The sequence below is a fragment of the Adiantum capillus-veneris genome, chromosome 14, assembly GCF_014529385.1.
Source record: "Adiantum capillus-veneris isolate H3 chromosome 14, ASM1452938v2, whole genome shotgun sequence".
Classification (NCBI taxonomy): domain Eukaryota; kingdom Viridiplantae; phylum Streptophyta; class Polypodiopsida; order Polypodiales; family Pteridaceae; genus Adiantum; species Adiantum capillus-veneris.
The window spans coordinates 141,955,109-141,973,118 of NC_140944.1; the positions used below are offsets into that span (position 1 = coordinate 141,955,109).

Sequence of the window (18,010 nt, forward strand, 5' to 3'; positions counted from 1 at the left end):
GCTGTAGATTACATGTGACTAGGTGGGTAGAGGCTCAAAGTGTGGCAAGGGTAAATGGAAAAACAGTGAGCAGGTTTGTCTACACTAATATTTGTTGTAGATTGTTTCTGATAATGGCCCAGGGTTCAGTAAGGGTTTACTCACGGAATTTGGTGAAGAGCTTCACATTCTACATCGTCATAGCACACCCTACTACCCACAGTTAAATAGTTTGCTGGAGAAGGCTAATGGTGTCATTGCAGGCATCATTAGAAAGATGGTGTAAAACAAGACAAAGTTATAGGATGACTTCTTGGATGGTGCCTTGTGGGCATATCGAACCACATATAGGGAAGCCACAGAGTTCATGCCATTTCACTTGGTTTATGGCCAAGAGGCTTTGCAGCCTATCGAGCTCAACATCCCAACGATACAATTTCATGACAGAGGTGCACAAGATGATCAAGAGGTATGGATGGATTGACTTCTTACATTAGTGGATCTTGAGTGGAAAAGCGAAGTAGCTTACAAATGCTACAAGAGGAAAGCTATACAAGCGAAAGAAAATCTTGACAAGAAACTGAAGGACAAAGGCATCAAGGAAGGAGATCTTGTGCTAAGGTATGACAATCGACTTGATAATTGTTTTGATGCTAAGTTTGAAACTAGATGGCAGGGGCCATACATAGTCAAGAAGGCTTTCAATTCAAGATACAATAGCAATTAGGCCCGGCAAGAGGTTGTTGTTGAACCCAAGTGATAAAGAGAGAGACTCCTGTGTACTCAAGAGTTAGAGATGAGAAATGTTGTCGTTGGGGGGTTTCTTCTAAAAGAGCTTGTCAGGGTGCAATTTTGAGCTATGGGAAAGAGTGAGAGGACCAAGAAAACACACCAAGACCCAATCCTCTCACTGTTTCCCATAGCTCAAAATTGCACCCTGACAAGCTCTTTTAGAAGAAACCCCCCAACGACAACATTTCTCATCTCTAACTCTTGAGTACACAGGAGTGAGAAACCTCCCTACTGAGTTGGAGCTCAACGCAGGCAAGATGATGAGGGGGAGGTTGGTGGAGGTTGGGCGTGATGGCACCGTAGGGTTTTCCTCTCGGAAATTAATGAGCTTTAAGGGTGTTCCTAGGTACACCTTTTCACTTTAGTGAGGAAGGAGATCTTTTAATTTGCACTCATTATCTGAAGTGGCTTTATTAAATACGCATTCTTATCATGACTCTCCTTATATTGGTATTGATTATTTTTCGTCTCCTCCAGCCCTCCAACCAATTAAAAACACTGCATTTTCAAAATAAAACTATGCATTTAAAAAGAAACCTCTTATTTTCATTAGAAAAAAGGGGAGGCATCATTAAGGCCTCACCCCTTTTTGGGACAGGCCAAAAAGCCCACACAATCACCTTTCATTGTTGTGCACGATTATTTGTAACATATTAATTTCATACCATAACCAACATAAAAAGGTGCTAAATTAGCATTCATTATTAGCTTGGTGGCCTCTTGAGAGAGGATGGCTTATGTCGTGCCTATGTATCATCAAGGCATGAAACAAACCATCTATAAAACGCTCTCAACGTGTATGCATGATAGGGTGTACCCACTTTCAGTAGTGGCCCTTAGCAGAATTACCAAAAAATAGTTTGTTTTTTCACACTATTATGTATATTTGACTTGCTTGCATGTACTTTTTAGCAGCAAGATTTGGTGGCCACACAAAATGCATAGTATTTAACACTATGGAAAGATCCAAAATAGAAATTTTAGTGTGCAAGAAGTACTTTGGTCCAACGTGTCAACGCCCTGTCACAACACTGTAACCTTGATGAACAATTGTCTATATCTTTATATGAATTTATTCTTTTTACTCGTCCTTTTGCACATCAACTATTCACTTGACAAGCAATTTAACTTGATTTTTTGATATTTTTTTGGGTCTCTATATAATTATTGTTTTTTTGTTAGAATCGTTGTGATAAAAAGCCTTAATTTTATACAGCAAATCTCTAATGATGTGTAGACTATTTTCCAAGATCCAACGGTCATTTGACTGTTTGCAACCTGTAGAATGTGACGATGTAAAAAAGTAGAATCTTTAACGGTTCATTTTGTGTAGATCTAGCTCGAAAAATAGCAAAGACTGCTTAGAGGATCTTAAGGGAGTTTCTTTAAAAAATATAATAAATAATATATATTGCCACTCAATTTGATTTTCATGTATCTTATAGCTTTCATCATAAAGTACTCATGAAAAAAAATTTGAGTCAATTTATGTTAAAGAAAGGTACTTTTCTACTATTTTAATTTTTTCACTTCCACAATTAACTTAAGGTGTGGCTCCTTAGGTTTGGTAAAGTGTCAAGCCTACAAATTTTGACACTTGTCCATATTTCATGATTTGGTCTCTTTCTCCCAATCCTACTTGTCTATTCCATGTCATTCAAAGAGGCTACCACATCACCAAAAGTCCATGTCACCTTCCACATCACCATAGTTAAAAGTTTGACTTCACACTTGGTGTGCCACGTCATCCTAAATGCCACCTCATCCACCAACCTCAATTTCCACCTTGCATGCCACCTCACATTAGATGCCATGTCATCCACCACCTCACGTGACACTTGTCCGTGGTGCCTGCATGGCTTGCCACATCACTCGCCACCTCACAATCCACTAAGCATGACACATCATCAACTCTTAAACTCACCATCCACGTTTTTGCCACCTAAACATTCCATGTCACCATTTTGCCATGTCACATACTGACATGGCAGTTGAGGAGGATTTGATCGCCACATCATATTGCCACGTATACTAGCCATGTCATCCATGCATGGCCACCTCATAACCACATTATAGCCACATCATTGATTTATATCTTTAATATTTTTTATTAATGAATAGATTATATAGATTATATATCATAATTATTAAAAGACAACCTAAAGTAAATTAATTTTAATTTTTATATATTTTATTATTTTAAAATATTACGATTATTATTAAATTTTTATTTATTTAAATTACTATTGGATGAGAACTTAAGAATTATAATTTTTTTTAAAAAAATCACTTAACATAAGTCAACTAACTTAAAAGAAAATTATCATTTTATATAAACTATTTTTTAAAAATTTGATTGGTGTAATCTTATCCATATTTACACCTTTTTAGATTACATTAGGGAGACAATGTATATAAACCTTTTTTTTTAAAATGCACTTCATTTGAGAGTTTGAGCCTGAGTGAGTTTGTGAGTTTGGAGCATTTATGCTCTTTTTATTCAATCACTAACTACTCTAAGATTCATTTTTCTAAATAAGCATGGGTTCACAATCATGAAGGTCTCGAAAGCAAGATAGACAGCACAAAGACCCCGTCCACAAATTTCGGGATGCGGAAGCAATTGCCTATGCAGAAGAAAATCGACGCAAAGCTCGAAAATGCAAGCAACACTCTAGAGCAAGATTACATGCGGATGTGTTGCAAGAGCCCACTACAAGCTCAACGATCGAGGAATCTGGGGGTGTTCACATGCATGTACGCCGTATGAGGGTGATTCTTCTTCTCTCCATCTATTGCCTAGCTTTTTGCCTTCTTCCCCTTTCTCGGTCCCTCTACCATTTTCCTCAACATCTACAGTCCTGCTAGGAGGGGGGTCAACCGCTGGCGAGCTCACACCTCCCACAATGGATGCCTTTGGGGAGTTTCACATGGTGTTGCCATAGCATTTTGGCAGTCCATCGACGCAGCACAGTCGCCTCATTTCTTCGTGTGGATCTCCCTCACTTGCTCTTGGAGCACCCTCTGGAGTTGGCATGGAGGCATGTGTGGACCCTAGGGTAGCGTCAAAGCCCAGTCCTTTAGTGATGGTACGCTCACTTAGTGCGTTTGGAGCCAAATGTTGTGTAAGCATCATTGCAGAGACCTACTTCAACAAAAGTGATCTCTTCTCACGCACTCAGGTGCTTGAGGATTTGTTGCAACATCCTTGTGTCGTTGAGGCCCGCATAGCTATCGAGATCCGTAGTCTGAGGACCCATCACGCTACAACAATAGTTATAGATAGTGTCAGATGCTGTTACATTGCACTATCTCGATGGGGATCGAGGGATGCACTTGCTGCTCATCGCACACTCACTATAGCAGTGGTGGCTACATCCGTCACACAGATATTTATCGAGCCACTTCTTGTGTGTTGTGCATTCGTCGGCACACCTTGCGTGCCAAATGCCTTAGGAGATAGTGACTTGATTTGGGACATAATGATGAGCTATGGGCGAGAAGATGCTCACGCATTCTAGATTCACGCATGAGAGAGCTCATAGCATAGTTTTGGGAGGAGAATTGCTACGCCTTGCCAGACTTCAAAAAGGCAATTCGACATAGGATTGGTCGCAAGCAATACATAGAGCATGGTGCTATGATCCTAGAGATTACATAGAGTCAGCTCTTTCATGAATTTCAGGATGCCCACCTTGAGATTTCATGGTCCTAGAGATTACACAGAGTCAGCCTTTTCATGAATTCCAGGATGCCCACCCTGAGATTAGCATTGGTCAATGCTCCTTTGAGGCTTGCAAGCCTTGGTACGTGGGATTCATGAGCGAGAGGGAGACATGTTGTTGCAGATACCATGTGCAGTTTCAGATTATGTATGATGTTTTCTGCGCTCTTTCGGGGCGTGCTGGAGAGGTCCCGACGGGGCCATGAGACTTTGCCCACTCTTTGTTATGTCAGCGTGTAGACGGAGCCTCCTACCATCAAATGTTGTGTGTGGAGGGCAAGTGTGACCAATGTGGGAATCTTGCAAAACTTACATCTGTGATAGATGATGGTGATGCGGGTGGGATAGTTACATGGCAGCTGTATAACTACCAGACATGCATAGGTCTTTGAGGTGGCACATCTCGTAGATTGTAGCTCGCATCTCATACTGCACCATGTCCTTACTTCATGCAGGCTTTTAGGTCCGTTGTGTATCCATATGTGCAGCATGTGCATCACATAAAGTGGCAGGATAGTCAGTTTTGTGCTTTCCTTGTCACCTTCCCAATTGGCACTGTGGTCTCTGTCGTGGATTTCGTAGAGAACTACACCTTTGCTCCACAGCAGGAGATGCAGTTCGAATACTACTTCTCTGAGCATGTATAAATGATAATAGTTTGATAACTTTACATTTGCGGGACATTTGCTTTGAATTTTTAGCCACATTATGTAATTGCATTGTTTCATTCACTCTAACCTTTTAAATGCTCTTGAAGGTGGCAATCCTCATCCATATATCTTATCGTCATGCAGAGGTGGCAATTGATGGAGTGGAGAGCTTTGAGGACTTACAAGTGATCATATGTGAGTACCATTTCTACATCAGTGATGATCGCTCACACAATGTGCAGTTTGTGCAACATTATTTCCAGCAACATGATAGATTCCTTCGTGAGTGCCACATCTCATTCTCTTCTCGTTATATTTGGTCGGATGGTTGTGATGCGCAATTCAAAAGCGCACGTCAATTCTTTTGGTTTTACAGATGGCAACAAAGTAGTGGCATACCTTGCATTTAGAGCTTCTTTGAGTCAGGGCTTGGAAAGGGAGAGCACGTCGATGTAGGTGCTTGTGTACAGCGCACTCTTCGGCAATATCAACCTTGACGTGACAGTGACCAATTAAGAGATGCTAGACAGATTGTGGAGTGGTACACACAACACATGGCACATGACTTATCTTCAGGCAGTGGATGCTCACTGAGGAGGTTCTTTTGGTGTGTGGATAGCCAGGATATTGATCTCACTAGCTGGATTGTAACACAGTAGCAGGTACGCTCCAGTTGCACATCATTCGTAGCACCACATCTAGGGATCCCACTATCTTTACTAGGCACCACTCATGCTTTTGCGATGCCTGCGTACATGGTGACTGGGCAGATTGCACCATGAAAAAGTGGGCTGATAGGTGGACACTACAACCTCTCTCACCATCACAAGGTATGACCACATCAAGTAGCTCCATTGATAGCCAGGCCACACAATTCTCAGATGATGCCGATACTCTCATAGATTGCTTGGCAGAGAGAGATGATTTTGCAGTTATTGTTCAAGAGGGAAATGCAAAGGGAGTTGAGTATTATATTCTTAGGTGCACCAAGGCAAAGTAAGTCCTTCAGGAATCCACTATGGATGATTATGGTGAGGCATATGATGCACATAGTATGGTTGTTTCAGGGCACTATTTTCAGCAGGTCCATAGACGTGGGCACTACATCCATTTTGTACAGTATGAGTGGCCAAAGGTGGACATACACTACTCCCATCTTGTCCTTGTTGTGAAGCTAAGGCTAGAGAGGATTTTTAGTAAGAAGAAAGAGAGAACGCCTTGTTAGCATTTGGGTCTGGATGAACACGAGAGCATCATGGAGACAGTCCGTAGTTGTAGATATTGTAGATGATATTGAAGTTGCTTCTGTAGATGATAGTTGTGATGATGAGTGTTAGTGATGACCCCTACATACATGTTATTTACCATTCCACCTTTTTGGCCCTTTCAGTCATTTCTATTCTTGTATGCTCTGCTTCATTGATATTCTATATTATGGTGTTGTACTTTCTCTTGTTCATGGATGTTCATTTTTGAACTGACCATTCATAAGTTGTTATTTTGGTTTACCATTCATATAATTTTATTAAAGATTGACGGTCTTACGTTGACGTCTTACCGTAGACCGTCAAGACGGATTGCAATGCCCATGAAACTTTGCAAAGGTGGGGATTTAGGTGCTTTCCCTACCCTTGCAAAGTTTCATGGCCATCCAAAATCTGTCATGTAGGTCTAGGGTGGCACTTGTGCCAATTTTTTCGTTTTCGGCTTTATTAAGGGCCCAATGGTAAAAAAACTGGCGGTTGTGCCACTGTAGACCGTTGAGACGGATTGCGATACCCATGAAACTTTGCACGGGTGAGGATTTAGGTGCTTTCCTCACCCCTGCAAAGTTTCATGGCCATCCGTTCCTGTCTCGACAGCCTACGATGGCACAATCGCCAATTTTTTCGTTTGGCTTTGCTAAGGACCCAATGGTCAAAAACTGGCGATTGTGCCACTGTAGCCCGTTGAAACAGATTTCGATGGCCATGAAACTTTGTAGGGGTGAGGATTTTGGTGCTTTCCTTGCTCTTTCAAAGTTTCATGGCCATTGCAATCTATTTCAATGGGCTACAATGGCATAATTGCTAATTTTTTTGTTTTGGTTTTGCTAAGGACCCAATGGAAAAAAACAGGCGATTGTGCCACCGTAGACCGTTGAGACGGATTGCGATGCCCATGACACTTTGTAGGGGTAGGTATTAAGGTTCTTTCCCTCCCTCTGCAAAGTTTCATGGCCATCTGCTCCCATCTCAACGGTCTACCGTGGCACAATCGCCAATTTTTGCATCTTGACTTTGCTAAGGGCCCAACAGGGTCAAAAACTGGCGATTGTGCCACTGTAGCGCATCAAAACAAATTGCGATGGCCATGAAAATTTGTAGACGTGGGAATTTAGGTTCTTTGCCTGCCCTTCCAAAGTTTCATGGACATTGCAATTTGTTTCGACGGGCTACAGTGGCACAATCACCAATTTTTTCGTTTTGGCTTCGCTAAGGGCCCAATGGAAAAAAACAGGCGATTGTGCCACCATAGACCATTGAAATAGATTGTGATGGCCATGAAACTTTGTAGGGGCAAGGATTTAGGTGCTTTCCATGCCCCTGCAAAATTTCCAGGTCATCGCAATCTATCTTGACGGTTTACGGTGGCACAATCGCCAATTTATTTGTTTTGGCTTTGCTAAGAGCCCAATGGTTAAAAACCGGTGAGTGTGCCACTGTAGCCCGTCGAAACAAATTGCGATGGCCATGAAAATTTTAAGGGAGGGGATTTACGTGCTTTCCATGTCGCTACAAGGTTCATGGTCATCACAATCTGTTTCGACGGGCTACGGTGGCACAATCGCCAATTTGTTCATTTTGGCTTCGCTAAGGGCCCAATGGAAAAAAGCAGGCAATTGTGCCACCGTAGACCATTGAAATAGATTATGATTGCCATGAAACTTTGCACGGGTGGAGATTTAGCTGCTTTTTGTGCCCCTTTAAAGTTTATTGGCCATCGCAATCTATTTCAACGGGCTACAGTGGCATAATCCCCAATTTTTTTGTTTTGGTTGCGCTAAGGGCCCAATGGAAAGAAACAGGTGATCGTGCCACCGTAAACCGTCGAGACGGATTGTGATGCCCATAAAACCTTGCAAGGGTGGGTATTTAGGTGCTTTCCCCACCCCTGCAAAGTTTCATGGCCATCCACAATATGTCTCGATGGTCTACGGTGGCACAATCGCCAATTTTTTCGTTTTGGTTTCGCTAAGGGCCCAATGGTAAAAAAACACGCGTTTGTGTCACCGTAGATTATCGAGACGGATTACGATGCCCATGAAACTTTTCAAGGGCACAAACTTAGGTGCTTTCCCTACCTCTGCAATGTTTCATGGCCATCCGTTGTCGTCTCGACGGTCTACTGTGGCACAAACGCCAATTTTTTTGTTTTGGCTTCGCTAAGGGCCCAATGGTAAAAAACTGGCGATTGTGCTGCCGTAGACCGACAAGACAAATTGCGATGCCCATGAAACTTTGCAAGGACAGGGAATTAGGTGTTTTCCCCACTCATGTAAAGTTTTATGGCCATCCGCTCCCGTCTCATCGGTCTAGGGTAGCGTAATCGCAAGTTTTTTTGTTTTGGCTTTGCTAAGGGCCCAATGGTTAAAAATTGGCGATTGTGCCACCGTAGCCCGTCGAAAAAGATTTTGATGGCCATGAAACTTTGTAGGGATAGGGATTTAGGTGCTTTTCCCACCCTTGCAAAATTTCATGGCCGTCCGCTCCCGTCTTGTCGATCTAAGATGGCACAATCGCCAATTTTTTTGTTTTGGCTTTGCTAAGGGCCCAATGGTAAAAAAACAGGCGATTGTGCCACCGTAGATCGTCCAAACAAGTTGTGATGGCCATGAAAATTTGTAGGGGTAGGGATCTAGGTGTTTTCCCTGCCTCTGCAAAGTATCATGGCCATTGCAACCTGTTTCGGCGGGCTACGATGGCACAATCGCCAATTTTTTGGTTTTGGCTGCACTAAGGGCCCAATGGAAAAAAACAGGAGATTGTGCCACTGTAGACCGTCGAAACAAACTGCGATGCCCATGAAACTTTGTGGGGGTGGAGATTTAGGTGATTTTCCCATCCTTGTAAAATTTCATGGCCATCCGCAATGTGTCTCGATGGTCTACGGTGGCACAATCGCCAATTTTTTTGTTTTGGCTTTGCTAAGGGCCATATGATTAAAAAAAAGGCGATTGTGCCATTGTAGACCGTCAAGACAAATTGTGATGCCCATGAACTTTGCAGGGGTAGGGATTAAGGTGCTTTCCATACACTTGCAATGTTTCATGGCCATCCGCTGCCGTCTCAACGGTTTACAGTGGCACAAATGACAATTTTTTGGTTTTGGCTTCGTTAAGGACCCAATGGTGAAAAACTGGTGATTGTGCCACCGTAGACTGTCGAGACGGATTGTGATGCCCATGAAACTTTGCAGGGGCAAGGATTTAGGTTCTTTTCCCACTTGTACAAAGTTTCATGGCCATCCGCTACCGTCTCGTCGGTCTAGGATGGCACAATCGCAAGTGTTTTGGTTTTGGCTTCGCTAAGGGCCCAATGGTAAAAAACTGGCGATTGTGCCACTGTAGCCCGTCGAAACAGATTGCGATGGCCATGAAACTTTGCACGGGTGGGGATTTAGGTGTTGTTTTCACCCTTGCAAAGTTTCATGGCCATTCGCTCCCATCTTGTCGGTTTAGGGTGGCACAATCGCCAATTTTTTCGTTTTGGCTTTGCTAACGGTCCAATTGTAAAAAACAGGCAATTGTACCACCGTAGACCGTTGAGACTGATTACGATGTCCGTGAAACCTTGCATGGGTAGAGATTTAGGTGATTCCTCTACCCCTACAAAGTTTCATGGCCATCCGCTCCCTTCTCGTCGGTCTAGGGTGGCATAATCGCTAATTTTTCTGTTTGGTTTTGCCAAGGGCCTAATGGAAAAAAATAAGTGATTGTGCCATCGTAGACCAGTGAAGCAGATTGGGATGGTGATAAAACTTTCTAGGGGTGGGGATTTATGTGCTTCCCTGCCCTTGCAAAGTTTCATGACCATCGCAATTTGTTTCGATGGGCTACGGTGGCACAATCGCCAAATTTTTTGTTTTGGCTTCGGTAAGGGCTCAATGGAAAAAAATAGACGATTGTGCCACCGTCGAGACGGATTGCGATGCCCATGAAACTTCGCAAGGACAAAGATTTAGGTGCTTTCCCCACCCTTGCAAAGTTTTATGGCCATCCTCTCCCGTCTCAACGGTCTACGGTGGCACAATTGTCAATTTTTTTGTTTTGGCTTTGCTAAGGGTCCGATGGTCAAAAACTGGCGATTGTGCCACTGTAGCCCGTCGAAACAAAGTGCAATGGGCATGAAACTTTGTAGGGGCAAGTACTTAGGTGCTTTCCCTAAAATTGCAAAGTTTTATGGCCATCCACTCTCGTCTCCTCCGTCAAGGGTGGCACAATCGCCAATTTTTCTCGTTTTGGCTTCTCTAAGGACCCAATGGACAAAAACAAGCGATTGTGCCACCATAGACCGTCGAAACAGATTGCGATGGCCATGAAAATTTGCACCGTTAGAGATTTAGGTGCTTTCCCTGCCCCTGCAAAGTTTCATGGCTATCGCAGTTTGCTTCGACGAGCTACGGTGGCACAATTGCCAATTTTTCCGTTTTGGCTTTGCTAAGGGCTCAATGGAAAAAAACTGGCGATTGTGCCATCGTAGACTATCAAGACGGATTGGGATGCCCATGAAACTTTACAGGGGTTTGGATTTAGGTGCTTTCCCCACCCTTGCAAATTTCATGGCCATCCGCTCCCGTCTCGACGGTCTATGGTGGCACAATCGCCAATTTTTTCGTTCTGGCTTTGCTAAGGACCCAATGGTCAAAAACTGGTGATTGTGCCACCATAGACCGTTGAAATAGATTAAGATGGTGATGAAACTTTGCAAGGGCGGGGATTTTGGTGCTTTTCCTACCCTTGCAAAGTTTCATGGCCATTGCAATCTGTTTCGACGGGCTACAGTGGCACAATCGCTAATTTTTCCGTTTTGGCTTCGTTAAGGATCCAATGGTAAAAAACTGGTGATTGTGCCACCGTAGCCCGTCAAGACGGATTGCGATGGCCATGAAACATTTTAGGAGTGCAAATTTAAGTGCTTTCACCATCTCTGCAAAGTTTCATGGCCATCCGCTCCCGTCGCGACTGTCTACGGTGGCACAATCACCAATTTTTTCGTTTTGGCTTTGCTAAGGGCCCAATGGTAAAAAACTGGTGATTGTGCCACCGTAGACCATCGAGACGGATTGCGATGCCCATGAGGACGGGGATTTAGGTGCTTTCTCCACCCTTGCAAAGTTTCATGGCCATCCGCTCCCGTATCGACGGTCTACGGTGGCACACTCGTCATTTTTTTGTTTTGGCTTCACTAAGGGCCTAATGGTAAAAAACAGGTGATTGTGCCACCGTAGACCGTCAAGACGGATTGCGATACCCATGAAACTTTGCAGGGGTAGGTATCTAGGTGTTTTCCCTGCCCTTGTAATGTTTCATGGCCATCCGTTGCCGTCTCGACGATCTACGATGACACAATCACCAATTTTTTTGTTTTCGCTTCACTAAGGGCCCAATGGTAAAAAAGTGGCGATTGTGCCACCGTAGACCATCGAGACGGATTGCGATGCCCATGAAACTTTTCAAGGGTGGAGATTTAGGTGTCTTTTTCCACCCTTGCAAAGCTTCATGGCCATCCGTTCCCGTCTCTCGTCGGTCTAGGGTGGCACAATTGCAATTTTTTTGTTTTGGCTTCGCTAAGGGCCCATTGAGGATCTTACAAAGCTCTGGTACAAGTAAAAACCCAAAACTATAACAAGATTGACTATAATCATAAAGACAAATTTACAGAGGTTTGGTACAAATGGACTGCAATAAGTAAACATGGCAATTACAATCAACAAGACACATGGTAAAAAGGTTTGATACAAGTCAACTACAAAATTAAAACATGGCGACTACAATTACAAGGACATATGGTACAAAGGAAAAAATTAAAACATGGTGACTTGAACAAGACGACTATAATCATAAACACCTTTGAGGGCAAAGTTTTGGTGCACCTATACATCGTACAAAAGTGTGGTACTTGTGAACTGCAGACACTAGAACATGACGAGTACAATTATAATGACACATTTTGCAAAGGTAAAATTCCATAAAGCAAAGCATTGTAATTACAGGCATAAGAAGACATAGAACAAGGATGTGTTACTATTGAATTGCAAGACCTAGAACATTTGTTGTCTTCAATCATAAGGACAAATTGTACAAAGATATTGTACAAGTGAACACCAAACACTATAGTGAGATGTTTATAATCATAAAGACAAAGTTTACAGAGGTTTGGTACAAATAGAGTGCAATAAGTAAACATGACATTTACGCTCAATGAGACACATTGCAAAAAGGTTTGATACAAGTGAACCACAAAGTTGAAACGCATAGAGTTTGGCACAAATCGACATCATACAAAAGTGTGGTACAATTGAACTGCAAACACCTTAACATGGCAACTACAATCATAAAGACACATCATGTAACAACGAGGTGCAAATGGAGTGCATAAGATAGAACATGGTGACTACAACCATATAGAAAATGCAACAAATGCAAGAGAATATACAAGTAAATCAATCTGAATTAGAGTCTGAAGCTACATGCTCTCTGTAGGGTGCGAGATGCACCCTAGCATGGGAGGCATGCACTACTCTCTATGCTATGGTGTGCTGACTGCCAAGTGTTGTATTCTGCCAGCACGGGCCTCAGCTACTGTTGAAGACTCACCAACCTCTGTCCGGGCCCTGTCATGCTAGAACTGAATCCTCGCAAGCGCCAGCTCCTGGTCGGCCAGTGTGCGACGTGCCTGTTGTCCCATCTCCCAAATCCATAAATCTGGATATTTTCGCGAGGTAAACTGTGAGCAAGTACCCTCCTCCACCGCTAGCAGCTCACCAACAAGTACTGGGTCAACAAAGTCAGTCTCTGGGGGGAAAGAAGCACCACTGAGTGGCCTCCTCAATGCTTTGTCTCTAGAACGCTCTATGAGTATGTCCCACTGTCGGAAGCGCTCCCGCTTGACCTCCTCTGCCTCTGTAATTGTTGGCCAAACTGCATCCACTGACTTTGCCATCTGTATTGCCTCCTCCTCCGGCACCCCGTCCTCTAGTAGCATTGCCACAACTGCTTGTCTGTCTTCCTCTTCACTCGCCCCAAAGGGACGGCGAGTGACGAGGTCTACTTTCTGCGCTCGTGGTGGAAAAAGGTCATTGACCCCCCAATGGCGGTACAAGGCAGTACAAGGCGATCAGTATCTGTTGGTGGCACATCGGAGAGTCTGAACACATGCACATGCTATGGACGATGCAGTAGAGGTGGAAACGGTGGCCACAACCCAAAGCATAGAAGCCGTTGTTGTCAAATAGGTCAAGACAAATGCGGCACTTTGCATGGTTTCCCAGTGTGGCATGTACACCCATCGGAAGCTTGCGCCCGCCCAAACCCACATCAGGCATGTAAGGGTAGAGTGGTATCGAGGGCTGAACTCTGTGTGTTTTGGGGGAGCGGCTCAGGTAAGCGTGCAGTCGTGTGAAGTGCTCCGCTCAGAAGTAAGCAATGCGACGCTCAATGGTGGAGTCCCCCAAAGCCGCTCTAGTGTCTCTAAGTGCTTGCTCTAGCAAAAATCAACTTTCCAATTTTTTTTTGAAATTATAAAAACCATAGATGAGTGAATGTACCTGAGAAGCTGTAAAGGCAGTATTGGGCGCTAACTGGGTGGAAGGTCTGCTCAATGGAGGTGGCTCCTCTAGTGGTGTAGAGAAAGCAGCCTGATTGTGAAAAAACAAAAAATTCCACAATGATAAGAATAATAAATAACATTCATAATGAGAGAAAAGAAAACATTGGAAAGGTTATGTATACCGTGGAAGAAGTAACATCAGTAGTATCGTCCTGTCCCTGTGGGCTATCAAGCGGTGTAGTACGTAACGGCACCTAGTATTAAAAAAAAAGTGTTAGCCACCGCTCTACCAATTAAATATTGGTGGGTGAAGACTATAAAAATGTACTGAGAAGGGCCTCCTGGCTATGCAAACCGCTCGACAAGGTCGTTGAGTGTGTCACCCACGGAACGGACCTCCCGTCCAAGCTGTGTGTTGAGGCCCTGTACTACGCTCCAAGGAACCATCGGCTCTACTCGACGTCGGTGAGTTGGATGACCTGTGAACTCGGTCGTCTCGGGGAGCCTCTGATGCTGGTCCGGTCTACCAAAACCGTGACCCCCTCCTGGACTTCTGTCAAAGTAGTCCACGTCGAGCCCGAGGAAATACTCTACACAGAGCTGGAAAGCAAAGTAGGTAGGCACGCCCAAGTGGTGAGGCAAGGAATCATAGTATGTCACGTAACGTAGAAGGGCATGCTCTCTCATGCCACGGTGTAGACAGTTCTCTATGGGAAAGGGTGCTCGTGCAACTATGTCTCCTTACCATGGACGAAACTGTTGCAAAGTGAGTGAGTGTATTGAAGGAAGGGCCTCCACCTGACGCCACGACAAACCTTCTCTCCGAACACGGTGTGTGAGTGCCCACTCTTGGAAGCAACTGCAGTTGTGCATCGTACCGAACACTGCCGCGGTAGACTTCAAGGACGCTGCCGCTGACCTGGACTACTGCGAAGGCGCTCTACCCCATGAAACAACTCTGCCACCAAAGTATGTATGTCTGCTAGAGAGGGTGTAGGAAGACGAGGTGCCGGTCCCTGCTTTGGTGGATGTGGCTGTTCTGAGGGAGCTAATTGCTTAGGGGGTGCAGGCTGCTGGGGGGGGGGGGGGGGGTCACGACCACCATGCTCTGACTGCTGCGACATGGTGACTGCATTGAAAAAGGAAACATAATCAATATCAGGAAATGCAAAAGTGTGCAACAAAATTCTAACAGGTAAATAAGGTAACCCTTTCACTATTGTTGTGTGGAAATTGAATATCGGTCTTAAACCCCCATCGATAAATTTGGCCGTTCAACTGTATTTACGTCACAATCATTGTGTGCTAATATGCAAAAACCCAAGGGGTTTACATCTATCTAGGATGAGTTCTAAGCATAGCACAACCGATGGCTAGGAGCCAAAGACAAAGTAGTGTCCGTCAAAAGTCACGACTATGAGCACTCTTCAATCTCGGGTCCGCAAGATTAGATTGCATTTTCCTTTCAACCGATGATGCAAGCGCATAGGATGCATATAGTACACCACCATCAGTCGTTGCATCAAGATCGGAGCAAAGAACTGTATGGCGCTGGTTGGTTTTTTTTTTGGGGGGGGGGGGGGAGAGAGAGAGAGAGAGAGAGAGAGAGAGAGAGAGAGAGAGAGAGAGGAGTCTATGTACTATGTAATAAGAGTTTCCATCTGCTCGAATAAATCCACTTAGATTTTTTTCCTTTGAATCACTTCCACTTTTACGAGGTTTTTCTTTAGCAATGTTGTTACGAGACTGGGCACCCTCCTATTGTAGTGGTTAGCTACAATTGGGATAGTTGGGTGTAATGGTTAATTATGTGTTGTCTATTTATTTTAATAATTGAATTGATGATGATTTTGTAGAGTGGAATGCGGGGAGTTGATGAAGAGGTGACGGCAATTGCTCTTGGCCATTTTATATTTGCACATTATCTTAGAACATCATTGCAATAAGCCACTATGGATCTATAAATAGTTGTAGTGGGAACTCCCCTTATGGATCATGCAAGAACTAATGAGCTTCACTCATTTGCAAAAGTAAAGTGGTTGTAAAACGAGGGGCCTCAATTTTTGGCACCTTAAACTCAAAATAATATATTAAATACCAACTCCACAAGAGAGGTGCCGTGGATTTTGGGGCTAGATTTAGTCCTTTCTCTTGCAGATTCTCTTCTCTGCTCTCTTAAGCTATGGTTATTTACGAGACTGGGAACCCTCCTATTGTAGTGGTTAGCTTCAATCGGGATAGCTGGGCGTAATGGTTAATTATGTGATGCCTATTTATTTTACTAATTGAGTTGATGATGATTTTGTAGAGTGGAAAGCGTGGAGTTGATGAAGAGGCGATGGCAATTGCTCTTGGCCATTTTATATTTGCATAGTATCTTAGAACATCATTGCAATAAGCTACTATGGCTCTGTAAATAGTTGTAGTGGGAACTCCCCTTATGGGTCATGCAAGAACTAATGATCTTCACTCATTTGCAAAAGTAAAGTGGTTGTAAAAAGAGGGGCCTCAATTTTTGGCACCTTAAACTCAAAATAATATATTAAATACCAACTCCATAAGAGAGGTGCCGTGGAGTTTGGGCCTAGATTTAGGCCTTTCTCTTGCAGATTCTCTTCTCTGCTCTCTTAAGCTATGGTTATTTGCTGTGTACTCTCTAATCTAGTCTCCATCTCTTACAAGCTTGTCTATGTCAATTCTATGTTTACTGTGTGTGTGTGTGTGTGTGTGTGTGTGTGTGTCTAGGTGAGTGTGTGTGCTTGGAAATTGGAAGAAGAGGTGGACAAGTTGATGGTGATTGCTTGGATGGAGAAATTTTTATTATTATGAGTGAGAGACATTGTACGTGTTTTATAATTAATCAACGGGTCAAATTCATGACGAAATGGCATTCCCAAAATCATATCAAGGCCATGCAATGGTGTTACCAAAAATGTACGTGCTTGTGTGAATTCACCAATGCAAACTTGAACAGTGACTTGAGTTTTACAATTAAAACGTTGATTATTAAAAACAGTTTTGACCTTGTGAGGTGATGAGATTTCAAAGAGTGATAGTTGTTGTGACAATCATGTGGAAATGAAATCATGGCTACTACCATCATCTAATAGAATGGTGACATTTTCACCCTTAACAGTGCCTTGCACTTTAAACAAAGTGTGAGGAGATATAGGAGTACCTGAGGATGGGTTGTCATCGTTATCATAATCAGGATCATATCCCTCATCGTAGTTAACTTCCACTTCATTGTCGTCGGGTGTAGCATCTTCGATGAGGTTAAGAGTAGCTCTGTTGGGGCGGTTGTTGTTGAAGGGTTTTTGACTTGAATTCCTATTGACTCCATTTGAATGGCACACCAATTCAAAGAAGGTGATCATGTTTTACTTCGCATTGAAAAACGAAGGATCAAAAGTATTGATACTAATGTCTTCGTTAAGCTTGCTCCTTGTTTCTATGGACCTTTCAAAATTTCAGCTGCCATTAATGATGTTTCTTTTCGTTTAGAACTACCTGCACATTGGCACATTCACAATGCGTTTCACATTAGTCTTTTACGCCCATTCCGAGGACCCCTACCTACACACCACATTTATGAAGACCCACCTTCACTTGTCGATCAAGAAGAGAAACTCATCCCTGATAAAATAGTTGACCATGAGACCACCACTACACGCACTGGAATGGTTTATAACCATTACCTTTTGACTTTCAAGGGCCACCCTAGAAAGGATGCCAAATGGATGCCTGAAAAGTTTTTTTGCAACTTTCCCGACCTTCTCCACACTTTTCATCACTCACGGTCCATTTGATTTCTCTATTGAGCAACTGAGGACAGTTGCTATCCCTGGTGGGAGGGATGTTACGAGACTGGGCACCCTCCTGTTGTAGTGGTTAGCTGCAATTGGGATAGCTGGGCATAATGGTTAATTATGTGCTGTCTATTTATTTTACTAATTGAGTTGTGATGATTTTGTAGAGTGGAATGCGGGGAGTTAATGAAGAGGCGACGACAATTGCTCTTGGCCATTTTATATTTGCTCAGTATCTTAGAACAT

The 18,010-nt window shown here is 43.4% G+C and overlaps 1 pseudogene; it reads left to right on the forward strand.

The window, feature by feature from the left end:
- The first annotated feature begins 5,699 nt into the window (after nt 1-5,699).
- On the forward strand, nt 5,700-6,436 carry LOC147443265 (uncharacterized; annotated as a pseudogene).
- Nucleotides 6,437-18,010: the final 11,574 nt, after the last annotated feature.